Source organism: Aquarana catesbeiana, linkage group LG12 (genome assembly GCF_042186555.1).
Source record: "Aquarana catesbeiana isolate 2022-GZ linkage group LG12, ASM4218655v1, whole genome shotgun sequence".
NCBI lineage: Eukaryota > Metazoa > Chordata > Amphibia > Anura > Ranidae > Aquarana > Aquarana catesbeiana.
In genome coordinates, this window is record NC_133335.1 from 39,646,100 (window position 1) to 39,659,038 (window position 12,939).

At 42.8% G+C, this 12,939-nt stretch overlaps 1 protein-coding gene across 5 annotated transcripts in view; it reads right to left on the minus strand.

Annotated features, from left to right (window-relative positions):
- Nucleotides 1-12,550, minus strand: part of KANSL1 (KAT8 regulatory NSL complex subunit 1) — a 175,080-nt gene extending 162,530 nt beyond the window's left edge. The window contains exons 1-4 of one of the 5 annotated variants that reach the window (XM_073607626.1): nucleotides 11,908-12,408; nucleotides 11,655-11,799; nucleotides 7,062-7,133; nucleotides 141-257 (exon numbers count right to left, since the gene is read on the minus strand). The gene's annotated coding sequence lies outside the window, so the exon portion shown is untranslated. Of the gene's footprint in view, nucleotides 1-140; nucleotides 258-7,061; nucleotides 7,134-8,319; nucleotides 8,337-11,654; nucleotides 11,800-11,907; nucleotides 12,409-12,488 lie in introns of those variants that run through there. The other 4 variants (XM_073607623.1, XM_073607630.1, XM_073607624.1 and 1 more) reach the window with 4 other exon arrangements.
- Between the last annotated feature and the right edge of the window lie 389 nt (nucleotides 12,551-12,939).

Here is a 12,939-nt window from a genome sequence, read left to right on the forward strand (position 1 = left end):
ACATCCCATTCCTAGCTTATCTAATAAAACATTTTTTAGTAAATTGCACAAAAAAAAAACACCTTTCAACAAAAACAAAAATGATGGAACTGTCCATTCCAGGAGATAACATACAAACCACCCCCTTCCAAGATGGGTACCTGGATCCAGAAGACCCCGCGGCAATGAGATGATGTGCCAAATCCGGTGCAGTCATGACAGCCATAACACTAATTAGATGTAGAAACAGGGAGGAATTCATTCCGGCCAAACCCCAGCTGTGGATAAACAGAAACCCATTTTATTCTGCTGTAAGAAACAAAATTCTTCATTTTATACACCTAATAAATAAGACTATAAATATCATTTCCATTACTTGTCATCTTTTACCACCCAAAATACAGAGGCTTTGCATAAATATAGTGAGTTTTTTTTTTTTTTTTTCTAGCTGTAAGTATGCAGATCGTCTAAAGCTGGCCATCTCATTGAATAATCTCCTTCATATTACCATCCATAGTATTGAGCATAAGATTGTTTGAATATAAAGTGAATGAACTGTTTTGGGAGACCATTGCATTGCATATAACAATCCAGGATGTGGTTTAACTTAAAAAAATAAAAAGCTTTAAATTGAGTTGATTGATCTTTACGTTTTTGGACTATGATGAAGCCACAATCTATCAAGACCAGTGGTATAATAAGATCAGCATTCATACTTAATAGCTTTTGATATAATGGGGGAGATTTACTAAAACTGGTGCACACAGAATCTGGTGCGGCTCTGCAAGGCAGCCAATCAGATTCTTAGTTTAGCTTGTTCAATTAAAGTGGAAGTCCACCCTAAAACTAAAATCTCTACATCTACAGACATCCACCATCTAAGGCCTCGTACACACGGTTTGATTGTTGTACGACCGAGCGTCTGATATTTGTCAAAAGCACGTGTGCAGGATTTTGTCCAGCATACCAACTATCCCCAAATTGTCCTTTGACAAACACGAACGTAGTGACGTACTACGAGGGTATAAAGAGAAAGTTAATTTCTCAAGTGCCACCCTTTGGGCCCCTTCTGCTAATTTTGTGTTAGTAGAAGTTTGGTGAGCGTTGATTTGCTATTTTCAGATCGTACAAAACAAACGCCTTTTAAAATACATTTGGCATAACTACATCAGTATCACCAGCAAAGCAGCTTCATTGTTATCCCATTAACCACTTCATCCCCGGAAGGAGTTTCCCCCTTCCTGACCAGGCCATGTTTTGCGATACGGCACTGCGTCGCTTTAACTGACAATTGCACGGTCGTGCGACGTTGTACAGAAACAAAATTTAGGTCCTTTTTTCCCCTCACAAATAGAGCTTTCTTTTGGTGGTATTTGATCACCTCTGAGGTTTTTATTTTTTACGCTATAAACAAAAAAAAAAAAAAAAAAAAAAAAAGAGCAACAATTTTGAAAAAAAAAAAAACCACAATATTTTGTAGTTTTTGCTATAATAAATATCCCCAATTTAAAAAAAAACAAAAAACTATTTTTTTCCTCAGTTTAGGCCGATATATATTCTTCTACATATTTTTGGTTAAAAAAAAAAAATCCCAATAAGCGTATATTGATTGGTTTGCGCAAAAGTTATAGCGTCTACAAAATAGGGGATAGATTTATGTCATTTTTATTATTATTTTTACTAGTAATGGCTGCGATCTGTGATTTTTATCAGGACTGCGACATTGCGGCGGACAGATTGGACACTTTTGACACTATTTTGGGACCAGTGACATTTATACAGCGATCAGAGCTAAAAATAGCCATTGATTACTGTATAAATGTCACTGGCAGGGAAGGGGTTAGCACTAGGGGGCGATCAAGGGGTTAACTGTTTCCTGGGTGTGTTCTAACTGTAGGGGTTCTGGGACTGACTAGGGGAGGAGAGAGAGAGGGAGATCGGTGTTCATACTTAGTATGAACACACAATCTGTCTCCACTCCCCTGAGAGAACGGGGATTTGTGTGTTTACACACACAGATCCCGCTTCTCGCTCTGTCATGAGCGACCCGGTGGTCACACGCATCGGTTCCGACAACACGAGGATGGCACATGCCTGCTGTGACGTCATAAAGAAGAGACATACTGCTACGGCGATTTGCGCAGCCGTGCCAACCTGCCGCAGTGTAACTGCGGCGGCTGGTCGGCTAGCGATTAAAGAAGAGAATGTGCATTTCCACATTTCATCAATTGCCGAAAGTTATTTCTAGATTACGAACGGTAGTTTACAAGACCGAACTCTTGCATGCATTTTTGGACTTTCGACTTTTGTGCGATGATTTCTGTACTGACCATCTGAAAATCAGAAGTTGAGTTTACATCCGACAAAAATTTTATAGCCTGCACATCCAGCTTTTGTCTGACGAAAAAGGCAAATCGGCTGTCGAAAGCGACGTACTAACGATCCGAAAATCCGCAGACAGCTTGTCTTAAAATCTTCCCTTCTGATTTTTGTATCATGTGTACGAGGCCTAACACTAACCTATCTAGCCCTGTAAAGAATAAATCAGTATACATACCTTTCTTGAAGCTGATCCGACCCGATCCCACGCTGAGCTGTCGCTTCGCTGTGGAGACAGATGCAGAGGCCACAGCCGACAATGGAAGCCCCATAGTAACTCTATGGGTGACATCACTCCCCATTCATTTCATAGCCATTGTCGGCCATGTCCTCTGCAAAGCTTCCGCCACTGGAGAACGGACCGGAGCGGCTTCAAAGAAGGTATGTATACTGATTTCTTCTTTACAGGTTAGTGTTAGATCTTGGATGTCTGTAGATGCAGGGATTTTAGTTTTAGGGTGGACTTAAACTTTAAGCTTTGACAATAAAATCTTGAAGCTGATTAGTTACTATGCAGAGCTGCACCAAATTCTGTGTGCACCAGTTTTAGTAAATTTCCCCCATGCCTACCCAGAGAGACAGACACTCTGTATATTCTACAGGTCAATGGCCCAAAAAGGCGAGGGGGTCCCCAATAGGAGTTATAAAGGAGCACCATGGGAAACCAGGTAGCTTGAAAGGCGCAAAGATGGGCATGATCCAAATAAACGTAGCTTAAAAACTAAGTAGAATTCCAGGTATGAACATTTTATACATAGTTACATTGATCCAGCTTTGACCAATGTAACTATGTATATACCATACCTGGCTGAAGCTTTCCTGAAAGCTGGAAATCACTGAAGTGGACACCGCTATTTCAGAGATCTCATCTTGCTTCCGGGTCATGCGTTAAGTGGCTGCCCTGCTGCATTGTGAACACAGGAGGTCAGCCACTAGCCACAGGCACCATTCAGAGAATGCTTTAAGCATCCTCCGAACGCGAGACCAGTCATTGCCACTCTGCCCACCCGCATCCAAGCGGTCTCGTGTATGGACATGCCAGCTCTGGACGTGAGGACGGCAGGAACAGTGCACCACAGTGCACCACTGGACACGGGGGAGTACTGTTTTCTGGAGGATCAGGTAAGCATAGCCTTTCTGTGCACCCCTGGACAAAACAAGCAGTTAACCCATGCAGTGTGGGCACAGCCCAAATGTATGGGGTACATTTTATTTTCTCCCGGGGTTCTCCTTTAAGAATGGAAGGAGTCAGGTGGCAAATTATTGGCTAAACAGTGACTGTATCAGATGCAAGCACTGTACTGGTTACTGAATACAATAGCCAACTGTGGGGATTCCTCCTTCGATTGATCCTTATCTTGTTCAGTCTGTGGACTAAAGCAGAAATAAAAAAAAAAATAGCCATGTATGGCATGTACAGCATCTCACAAAAGTGAGTACACCCCTCACATTTTTCTAAATATTTTATTATATGTTTTCATGTGACAACACAGGAGAAATGACACTTTGCTACAATGTAAAGTAGTGAGTGTACAGCTTGTATAACAGTGTAAATTTGCTGTCCCCTCAAAATAACTCAACACACAGCCAATAATGTATAAACCATTGGCAACAAAAGCGAGTACACCCCAAAGTGAAAATGTCCAAATTGGGCCCAATTAGCCATTTTCCCTCCCCGGTGTCATGTGACTCGTTAGTGTTACAAGGTTCCAGGTGTGAATGGGGATCAGGTGTGTTAAATTTGGTGTTATCGCTCTCACTCTCTCATACTGGTCACTGGAAGTTCAACATGGCACCTCATGGCAAAGAACTCTCTGAGGATCTGAAAAAAAGAATGATTGCTCTACATAAAGATGGCCTAGGCTATAAGAAGATTGCCAAGACCCTGAAACAGAGCTGCAGCGCGGTGGCAAAGACCATACAGCGGTTTAACAGGACAGGTTCCACTCAGAACAGGCCTCACCATGGTTGACCAAAGGAGTTGAGTGCACGTGCTCGGTGTCATATCCAGAGGTTGTCTTTGGGAAATAGACGTATGAGTGCTGCCAGCATTGCTGCAGAGGTTGAAGGGGTGGGGGGTCAGCCTGTCAGTGCTCAGACCATACGCCGCACACTGCATTAAATTGGTCTGCATTCCTGTCATCCCAGAAGGAGGCCTCTTGTAAAGATGATGCACAAGAAAGCCAGTAAACAGTTTGCTGAAGACAAGCAGGCTAAGGACATAGATTACTGGAACCATGTCCTGTGGTCTGATGAGACCAAGATAAACTTATTTGGTTCAGATGATGTCAAGCGTGTGTGGCGGCAACCAGGTGAGGAGTACAGTCAAGCATGGTGGTGGGAATGTCATGGTCTGGGGCTGCATGAGTGCTGCCGGCACTGAGGAGCTACAGTTCATTGAGGGAACCATGAATGCCAACATGTACTGTGACATACTGAAGCAGAGCATGATCCCCTCCCTTAGGAGACTGGGCCTCAGGGCAGTATTCCAACATGATAACAACCCCACTGTCTTGCTAAAGAAGCTGAGGGTAAAGGTGATGGATTGGCCAAGCATGTCTCCAGACTTAAACCCTATTGAGCATCTGTGGGGCATCCTCAGACGGAAGGTGGAGGAGCGCCAGGTCTCTAACATTCACCAGCTCCGTGATGTCGTCATTGAGGAGTAGAAGAGGACTCCAGTGGCAACCTGTGTAGCTCTGGTGAACTCCATGCCCAAGAGGGTTAAGGCAGTGCTGGAAAATAATGGTGGCCACACAAAATATTGACACTTTGGGCCCAATTTTTTACATTTTCACTTAGGGGTGTACTCACTTTTGTTGCCAGTGGTTTAGACATTAATGGCTGTGTTGAGTTATTTTGAGGGGACAGCAAATGTACACTGTTATACAAGCTGTACACTCACTACTTTACATTGTAGCAAAGTGTCATTTCTTCAGTGTTGTCACATGAAAAGATATAATAAAATATTTACAAAAATGGGAGGGGTGTACTCACTTTTGTGAGATACTGTATGTATGATTTGTAGATCCAAATCAATGCCTCTGTGTGTAGGAAATTGTTTTACACAAAACTACATAAATGTGCTGTATTTTTCTGGGTAGCAGAAACCTTACTGTTTTAGGCCTGATTCACACCTATGCAGGTTGCAGTTTGCATATTCCAGGTGCAGTTTGCATTTTTCAACACAAGCTTTTGATCCATTGAAATCTATGGAACCAAAAACCAGAAAAACAGTCTCCGACTCTTTCCATAAAATGCACAGGTGTGAACTACATCCATAGGAAACCATGTTAAATGGACTATAGTGTGTTTCTGCTAAATTGAAAAACACACTTAGGCTGGGTTCACACCAGTGCGAATTGGATGTGGGTTTTCCCCGCATCCAATTCGCATGACTGGCTCTCTCTATGGAGCCGGTTCACATATCTCCACAGCGGCTCTGGTGCGATTTGCACAGGAGCCCTGTGCGTCTTTTGGTCCGTCTCAGGTCAGAATTCAGCCAAACATTCGGGCTGAAATCGGACCTGAAACGGTGAGCCGCTGCGTGCTCATATGTGAACCCAGCCTTTAAAATGCATAGGTGTGAACCAGGCCTTACCTGAAATATGCAAAACTGCAGAAATAATTCAATCCCGCTGTTGGTTGATGACAATGATGCCAGGATCCACCCAGATGCCTGATCTGCAGCTAGCTCAGCCTCTTAGCAGCCACTCTTGCCCCCTCCACAGCCCGGCTCTCCAATAAACACTGGAGGAGCAGAGAGCGATGACTAACAGTCTGCTCTCTGCTCTAATAGGTCCGCAAACTGAACGATCAGCGGTCGTGTAATTGCTCAGTTCCCAAGTTTAGAGCCGGTAGGGGACAAATGCAGCATCAGATCAATGTTGCAGCATGGAGATTATGTATGTTTGTTTTTTTGTATTCCCATACTTCTCCTTTAATAATAAAAGTAGTTAGCTGTAGGAGCTGCACATGCACTATAGGAATGTCAAGTGATTGTATCCAGCTATTATAAAAAAAAAAATGTTTTATGACATTACAAAGCAGTGCAGAAAACTTAACTTTAAACCTCTTATTAATAACCAACAAAATTATAAAGTCCGTATAGTGCAAAATGTCCAATATCCTCAAAATAAATCTTCCCACAATCTCCTCACGTGTTTTGATATCCCCAAAGCATTCTAAACCCTCAAAAGATGTTTATACCTTTGTATGTAAATGGGTCAAGATAAACTTCATATGTTAATAATTGCAATCTGCATTTTTTTCCCTCCTTGCAATTTCACATTTATTTCTAGTAAATACTACACTATATTGTTTTTTTGTCTTTTAATAAATACACTTTACATTGTTGAAGGAGTGGTTTTTATAGACCGGAGGGAGATACCTGGAGATTGCAATCATTAACATATCAAGCCTATCTTAACTCATTTATATACACAGGCCAAAACATCTGATGAGAGCTTCAGGTTTTTTTTGGGGGGGGACCACAAAACACGTGAGATTGTGGGAAGATTGGACATTTTACACTATATGAAACGTATCATTTTGTCGGGTATTAATAAGGGGTTTAAATCATTTATGTATTTTTTCTACATGGGGGATTAAGGGTTCCAGCAGCTGGGGAGTATTATATATGTTTTAATCATACACCTGAGCGCTGGGTTCCATCCATTTTACAATTACAAAGTGGTACTTACATGATTTTCAGCAGCTCCATATTGTGATCTTTACACTTGTGACTCCAGGACTCTTTATCCAGGTAGATCATACTAAAAGGAAGAGTAGAAAGTTGTTATTCTGTGTACACAGAGTTGTGTATAAAAAAAATAAGTAAATCAGCAGCATCTACTGTACCTGTGATATTACAATTTCATTGGCAACCTAGTCTTAGTCAGTAGGGTTCGCCCACCCTTTGCAGCTATAACAGCTTCAACTCTTCTGGGAAAGCTGTCCACGAGGCCTTCTCATCCAACATCAGTGCTTCACAAATGCGCTTCTGGAAGAATGGTCAAACATTCCCATAGACACACTCCTAAACCTTGTGGACAGTCTTCCCAAAAGAGTTGAAGCTGTTATAGCTGCAAAAGGTGGGCCAACTCACTATTGAACCCTACAGACTAAGATTGGAATGCCATATTTATGTGCGTGTAAAGGCGAGCGTCCCAATACTTAGACAAAGATAGTACACTATATTGTACAAAGATCTGAGGGCTGGCAGCGGTATCCTGAGTAAAAAGTTGTCTGTGCCCTGTATGCATGTAACATTTGTTCTAGCGTTTACTTACATACTGTATACATGGACCCTATTGGCTGCCACGGTTGCTCAGGGTCGAAATAAATATCAGCATCATGTAGCCAGTGGTGCTGCCACTTGTGATTATATGTTATTGGTGTTTACATCACCCCTAGAATAAGCCTTTTATGCGGTGGTGGCGCATTTGCAGAATGGCCCCTGGCCAATTCTGAACTACTGTAGGCTGAGGTCATTACATGCAGGTGCCGCTGGTGCATGAATGACACATTCAGGGGGAGATGTGAACATCAAGAGCGTGTAATCAGCAGAGCTGCTGGATACACATTGTTGTTATTTACATGTCAGTTCTAAGCGGCGGCGGCGGCGGCCCATACGCAGGACCATCATTTTTTTAGTGCAAACCAAAATGGAACCGTGCACATGGGCCCACAGCATACAATGCTGCTGTGTTCAGATCGGTATCTGCATGCAGCAAGTTGTACACCCGTGTGCATGAAACTCCAAAAAGGCACAGGTGTCACAGCTCCGCCTTCGTCATGTCCTGTAAAACCAGCCCCACTCCAAATGAAAGGCGTTTATATTTTTCGGCAATGAGAAAAAAAGCATAAATCCTGCAGCAAACCCTACCTAGCCCCATGCTGTAAAGTATACTCAAAGGCCTCCAGGAGACCCCCACTCCACATTTTTTTTTAGATACTTACCATTTTCAGATCTGTCACATGACATGCAAAATTCTCTTCTGGGTGTTCATAAATGATGCAGAGTGCTTTGCTGACATGATGACGTCAGGACCATTCTCAGCATGACTGACTCTCCTATGGTGCCCGCCCAGGGGGCGGGTCCACGACACCCGGAAGTGCATCATTCAGCTCAGAAAAGTCTGCACCTTGGAGCTGGTGAGTCTTTGGGGGGATAGCACCAGATAAGAGGGGACTTTATTTATTTACTTAAAAACCTAGGTTGCTATTTTTTTTTAAAGAAAACCTAGAACTGGCCTTTAATACTGAAACATCCCCTTACACTTCCTCTGCCTTTCTGTAAAGACACACGGGGGGCTGCAAGTGCCAATACCTGTCTGTCATGCTGAGTTCAATCTAAATGAAATGAAAGGCAGCAGCTACAAATACAGTATCTGCTGTCTTTTAATAAAAGGACATTTACCTGTCCAAGGATTTAGCACTGTCATCACCCAGGCCGGTTCTTCGTGGGTTCTCAGGTCCCCAACAATGACATGTTTCTTGTGAGAAGCTAGCTCTGACTCCCTGCGACTTTACAGAGGGCTTCCCTCTGCGCATGCACAAGCTGTGCTCTGTATATGGTCCCGCAGCCTCCCGGGACATGAAATGAGTCCCAGGAGGTTTCAGGCGGTGGGGCCAAGAGGGTGTGATTTCTGAGGAATCACCTGCCAGAATAAGGCACCTGCCCCCCGCCTCCCCCCCCCCCCCCCCCCACAAAAAAGTACCAAAAATGGGGGGGGGGGGGGGGGGGGGGAGACATAAAGCAGAACTTCTTTTTTTTAGGAGCAGTTACATTTTCATTGATTTTAACACTTTCCAAGGCACCGACAAACAGGTTGGACTCTCTGATCTGCACACTTGTACTAGGTCAGTGACTCCTGAAGTCAAAGTTCCAGGTGACCAGTGCATTGAGCAGGAGGCATGCACTGGCATCCACTGTATTACTCTCAGTACAAGAAACCTGGGGATCAGATTTTTTTTTTTTGATGAGCACAAAGTAAAGCCTGCCTCTTTGTTTACATGAAAGACCCTGCCTGCAGCTTATTGGGGTAAAAAAAAAAAAAAAAAGGAACATGCGTTCGCTATAGAGTATTCTGGTCTAAACCCACGTGAGTGCGCCCACCAGGAATCCATCATCTGTACTGGACCAATCAGCTGTGGCCACCAAGAGGTGTATACATATGGCTGCAGAGGATTGGTCCTGTACAGTGACAGTATCCTGGCGGACACACTCACGTAGCTTCAGACTAGGATCTGAACACGCACAAGCTCATCTCTCATCTAGATTCTATCATTCATTCCTGTAATTTATTCCTCAATCCATGCTAAGCATGTACTGAGGAGTCCCCATTGCTGACTGTTGTATCCAGACAGCCACCGACACCGCGGCTGTCTGAATCCCTGATCAGTGGCTGAATATGACTGACTGCAATCACTGTTCAGCCAATAATTTTCCACCCGACCTCTGCGATTTTTAAATCGACATTTGTCTACTAAAGCTGGCTATAGATGGCTCGCATTTTGGCTGGATCAGCCAAATTTTGATCCGTGGGTTTCCCTGTTGGCAAAGGTTGGTTGATTCAGCCAAAATCTCGGCGAGCTTTATGAGACCAATTGCCGTCACTGTGCAGTTCTTCAAAGCAGGAAGCAAAGCCTGCACCTGTAATAAACAAATACAACCACCCCCATATATACAAGTGCAAGCCACACACACACACACACACACATATATATATTATATTAAAATCCTTGGTGAGAATATAAATATATTATTTAGACCTTACTACCATAAGATGTAGAGCACCTGAATTGCATGTGCTATATAAACAAATCTGCACATCTCTCCTTTTTTTTTTATTTGCTTAGTTGCTAGGGGCAACGGCTCCTCGGTTCCTTTCTTGATTTATTTTTTTTAAGCATTTCTATTTGCCAACCGAAATTTAGTTCTGACCAAAATTTGGGTGGGTGCCATTTCTATACCCCTTTATAAACCCCTGCCCTCCATTTTGAATTCCAATATGGCATACTTACCATTTTTTATGAACTTTAGTTTCCGAATTTGTAGAAAACCCATCATCCACATCCGTTACTCTTTTTGCCCCTTCCTAAAAATGTAACTTTCCCCTAGAATGACATTCCGTTTTGATTTACAAGATGGAGAAAATCACTAAAGCTACACACACACATATATATATATATATATATATATATATATATATATATATATATATATATATATATATATAATTTTTTTTTTTTTTTAACAAATCATGAATTTAATCATATTTTTTTTTTTATTTTGACATTATTGCTGAGAACATTAATATACTATTGGGATCTTACTTCCATAAGATGTAAGGTGCCTGAATTGCGTGCTCTATACAGATGCCTGTCATAAACAAATACTTTAAAAACTGCACCCTTTTTTTAAATTTGCATAGTTGCTATGGGCAACAGCTCCCAATTTCCTTTTATTTTTGGGCTCACATCCCATCCCAAACCATTTTAAATATTTTTTTTTATACCCCTTAATAAATTTAGCCCTGACCTCCACCCCCGCCCTCTATTTTGAATTCCAAAATACCGTACTTACCTTTTTTTTTGTGTATATATATATATATATATATATATATATATATATATATATATATATATATATATATACACACACATACACACTTTAGTCTGCAAATTCGTAGAAAACCCGTCATCTCTAATCTGTCACTCTTTTTGTTTCTTCTTAAAATTAACCCCCCCCCCCCCCCGGAAGGAGCCTCCATTTTTATTTAGAAGTTGGAGTAAATATACGAATTTATATATCTATAGATCTTTTTTTTGCAAGCCATTCAAAAAGAATAAGAATAAAAAATTATTTCTGAGAATATTAATATACTATTGGATTTGTATGGCCATAAGATGTAAAGCGGCTGAATTGCGTGCCTGACATAAATAAATACTGCACCTTTTTGTTAAATTTGCTCAGTTGCTATGGGCAACAGCTTCCGATTTCCTTTTATTTTTGGGCTGATATCCCATCCCCAAACCATTTTTTACAATTTTTTTATATACCCCTTTATAAATTTAGCCCTGACCCCCACCCGTCATCTGAATGTGTCGCTTTTTTCGCCTCTTTTTAAAATTGAAACCCCTCCCCCAGAAGGAGCCTCCATTTTGATCTAGAGGATGGAGCAAACGCTAAATCTATGAAATTATATTTAGATTATATTTTTTTTTTACCCTTTTATAAATTTAGCCCCCAACCCCGCCCTCCATTTTAAATTCCAAGACACTGTACTTACCTTTTTTTTTGTTATATATAAACTTTAGTCTGCTAATTCATAGGAACCCCGTCATCTTAATGTGTCGTTTTTTTCGCCTCTTCTTAAAATTACCCCCTCCTCCCTGGAAGGAGCCTCCATTTTGATTTAGAAGATGGAACAATCCCTAAATGTATGAATTTATTTTTATATTATATATATATTTTTTTAACCCCTTTATAAATTTAGCCCTGACCCCCAACCTCCATTTTAAATTCCAAGATAGCGTACTTACCTTTTTTTTAATATATATAAACTTTAGTCTGCGAATTCGTTGGAAACCCGTCATCCGAATCGGTCGCTCTTTTCGCCTCTTCTTAAAATTGAACCCCCCTCCCCCGGAAGGAGCCTCCATTTTGATTTAGAAGATGGAGCAATCGCTAAATCTTATGAATTTATTTTTAGATTATATTCTTTTTCGCCCTTTAGTTCTACCCAGAACTACGATTCCCATCAGCCCGCCCCCCTGGCCCCTCCGCGACCACCTATCCGTCCCATCAGGAAAAGCCTCCATTAGGTGTCAGTACAGCCAGCCGGTGTCTGCTAAGTTAACCCCTTCCTCCCCGCCTGGCATCCTAAGTGCCCCCACCCTCAGCCCAGCTGATGATACAAAGTTCCAGTATCTGGCCTGCCTCTGTCTAGGGAGGAATGGAGTGCAGCCATTCTCCACCTCCAGCCATGGCCTGGGACCAGCCGTGCCCTGCCTTCCCCCTCCCTCTGCATGCTCCAGGGTGCCCCCCTCCCCTGTGTCCCTCTGCCACCTGGTGCATGAGCACCCCCCTCACCCAACCTCAGCACCCCTCAGCCTGCACCTACCTGCACAGCTCAACCAGGGCTGCTGGCGACAGCCTCACCCATCACCCTCCCCGGGAGGCGCGCGATTGGCTCACGCCGCGCAGCCCGCCCGCTGATTGGCCGAGGAGACGTCAGTCAAGGCGCCGCGGGCGTGGCCTAGCGCCAGTTACGGTGTCCCCTGGTTGCAAAAAGGGGGAAGGGTGTTAGTCATGTCATGGTATGAGGGGAGCCCCTGCTGACTGTGCCCCACTCACACACCATGTCAGTGCAACTTGTTTAATAAAAATAAACATTCTAACACTCCTTCCTTCTCCCTCTGTACCTGTGCCACCTCACAGACATTTGGGGGACCCCCCTTGCCCAGGGTGCAGTGTGTTATGTGTTCAGGGGTCACCAGTGTGAGCAGCAGCCATGACCTGCATTGTTGTGCTTCCCTGAGAGGAGGTGGGGTGGGGGGACACACAGCAGGACA